A 3,172-nucleotide genomic window follows, 5' to 3' on the forward strand; every position below is an offset into this window, starting at 1 on the left:
TAAAAAAAAAAAGACTTGGAAATGAAAAATCACTTGTAGCAAAAAAATTTATATTATCATTATTATCATTGTTATTATTATTATTATTATTATCATTATTACTATTATTGAGTGAGAGAGCATGCCATCAAAGTGACACTGAAGTACAAATATAGGAAGCCCATTATACCCATCATGACTACCCGTCTGATAAGGGTACACCAGGCACATGCATCACAACCATATGTGCGTGACGTGGTGATCTCGTATCAAGATAAACAGCGCATGACCTCGAAGGTGGGGTCCAGTTAGAATTTTCTTCGGGTCAAGTAGTTCATCCCGCTCAAAAGGTCCCTGAATAAGGTTCGTTTAAGGATGTTGAGCAAAACACCCACGCTTCCAAAGGTGAATTATTCAAACCCCAAAGAATTCCTCTCAACACAACGACGACGTTCATGGCAAGGAACAAAGGCAGTATATTTCAACATAAATATGGTAACAAAAGGGTTAAAATGGTCTGGCTTCCATGCCGGTGGCACGTAAACAGCACCAGCGTGATCGTTACCAACGTCGCCTTCCTGGCACTTGTGCCAGTGGCACGTGAAAAGAAATTCGAGCGAGATCGTTGCCAGTGCTGCCGAACTGGCTCCTGTGCTGGTGGCACATAAAATACACCATTTCGAGTGTAGCCGTCACCAGTACCCGCCTGACTGGCCCTCGTGCCGGTGACACGTAAAAGCACCCACTACACTCTCTGAGTGGTTGGCGTTAGGAAGGGCATCCAGCTGTAGAAACTCAGCCAAATCAGATTGGAGCCTGGTGTCGCCTCCTGGTCCACCAGTCCTCAGTCAAATCATCCAACCCATGCTAGCATGGAAAGCGGACGTTAAACGATGATGATGATGATGACGTGGATATGATGCTCCCCCACTACTTCTGCTCCTGATCAGTGATGCACATATCGTCAGCCACCAAGGGACATGCTCAACTGGTTAAGGTCAAACAACTGACAAGCAAATCTCTGGTATTGAGCAGAATATTTGCTGTAGCCCATCTTTTTATACTAAGACAAAATATGTACATGATAACACTTCCAATCAATTAAGATCAGAAGCCATGAGAGCCACTGCCTGGTACTATCATTATTATTATTATTATTATTATTATTATTATGCTCAAATTCCAATGGGGTTGACTTTACCTTTCAGGGTTGATAAAATAAGTACCAGCGAGACACTGGGGTCGACGTAATCGACTATCCCCCTTTCCCCAAATTTCAGGCCTTGTGCCTTTAGTAGAAAGAATCATTATTATTATTATTATTATTATCAAGGTGTCAAGCTGGCAGAATCGTTAGCATACTGGGCAAAATGCTTGCAGTATTTCGTCCGTCTTCACATTCTGAGTTCACATTCCACCAAGGTTGACTTTGCCTTTTATCGTTTCGGGGTCGATAAAGTACCAGCTGAGTACAGGGGTTTCAATTCCTACACCAAGCGGTGCATTGTGTTCTTGAGCAAAATACTTCATCTTGCATTGCTCTGAAATCATGTCAACACCTAATTATTCGAAAGTTAGAAAAAACGATGTAAAGTGCATTGTGATCAGCAATGTATAACAACATCTGATAGTCTGGTTGATGCCATGAATATTATTATTATTAATAATACAGGTAATAATAATATTGATATCTTTTATTTTTTTTACTTGTTTCAGTCATTAGATTGTGGCCATGCTGGGGCACCACCTTAATATCATTAATATTATAACATCAATATTACCAATATCGATATTATTAATATTATTGTTGTTAATATGGAAGCAAGCTGACAGAATCATTACCGTGCCAGGCAAAATGCTTAGCAGAATTTCATCCATCTGTTCTGAGTTCAAATTCTACCAAGGTTGACTTTGCCTTTCATTCTTTCAGGGTCAATAAAATAAGTACCAGTTGAATATTGGGTTGATGTAATCAACTTACACCACCTCCCCTGAAATTGCTGGCCTTGTGCCAAAATTTAAAACCAATATTATTATTATTATCATCAATATTAGGTGAGCAGGCCAACATTCTTTCCCCTGATCAGAAAGCCAATCCATCAGAGGAGCGGCCCCTTTACAGGTGAGTGGACTGGAGCAACATGAAATGAAGTGTTTTGCATAAGAACACAACAAGCAGCCACTCTGAGAATTGAAACCATGATCTCATGATTGTGAATGCAACACCCCTAACCACTAGGCCACAAACCTTTACAATAATAATAGTATAATATTACCAATATTATAATTCATAATATGTTACATTGCCACAAGGCCACTAATTTCAAAAATTTGCAGAGCTAACCCCAGCAAATCATTTAGTCTGGCGCTCCACCAATTAATTACCTTCCTGAAGATGCAAGTTGTTGTTGTTCTTGTTGTATAGCACTAGGGTATGCATACATTACATGCAAATGTAGACATAATCTTCATCGTCACCCTTTAAACTTCTCCTTTTTCCATGCTTGCATGAGTCAGATGGATTTCATTGAAGCAGATTTATTCAGCTGAACGCTTTTCCTGTCACCAACCCTCACCTGTTTCCAAGCAATATTTTCCCAATGGCTGGATATGTTTTGAAAGAATGCTGAAAATAAAGAACACAGCTTCCATGATAGTGACACTCATTTACAGGCATCACAGAACGTCAAGACAAGGAGACATAACTCCGTCACTGACAAACCCATCTATGCTCCTACATGCACGAATATACGATTAGCTCTCATTTGAGTTGGCTTTCAGTCCACTCAAATGACTTTGTTTGGCATGGGATATAGTAGAAGATACCTGCAGTGGAACTAAATCTAAAACATCTGTGCTTGGTAAGTGAATTTCACCATATGCCCATGCATACCTATGATATATATATATATATAGATATATATACTGTTGTGTCTGGGGAGGTTCATTTTCTTATTGTGCCTTATAATTTAACACACTCATCGGTAAAATTTCCACTTATTCCTTATTTTTATTTTCCTAAAATTTTCCTTGCATCTTGCAACCTTTTCAATAGTCTTGACTCTGTCTGTTATTTCAAGACTTATTTTAAGGCACAAAAAGAAAATGACTCTCCCCAGCCACAACAGAATATGCTTCAACACAAGAACACACATAAAAAATCTCACAAACCAAATCCAAAAACGAAATATAT

General features: G+C 39.0%; 1 protein-coding gene across 3 annotated transcripts in view; it reads right to left on the minus strand.

The window, feature by feature from the left end:
• The window catches only part of LOC106868911 (uncharacterized), a 10,936-nt gene that overhangs the window by 4,071 nt on the left and 3,693 nt on the right, over nucleotides 1-3,172 (minus strand). Inside the window, exon 1 of one of the 3 annotated variants that reach the window (XM_052977243.1) lies at nucleotides 2,365-2,591. The exons of the other annotated variants lie outside the window; for them this stretch is intronic. The gene's annotated coding sequence lies outside the window, so the exon portion shown is untranslated. Of the gene's footprint in view, nucleotides 1-2,364; nucleotides 2,592-3,172 lie in introns of those variants that run through there. 3 annotated transcript variants of the gene reach the window in all.

The sequence above is a fragment of the Octopus bimaculoides genome, chromosome 27 (assembly GCF_001194135.2).
Source record: "Octopus bimaculoides isolate UCB-OBI-ISO-001 chromosome 27, ASM119413v2, whole genome shotgun sequence".
Taxonomy (NCBI): domain Eukaryota; kingdom Metazoa; phylum Mollusca; class Cephalopoda; order Octopoda; family Octopodidae; genus Octopus; species Octopus bimaculoides.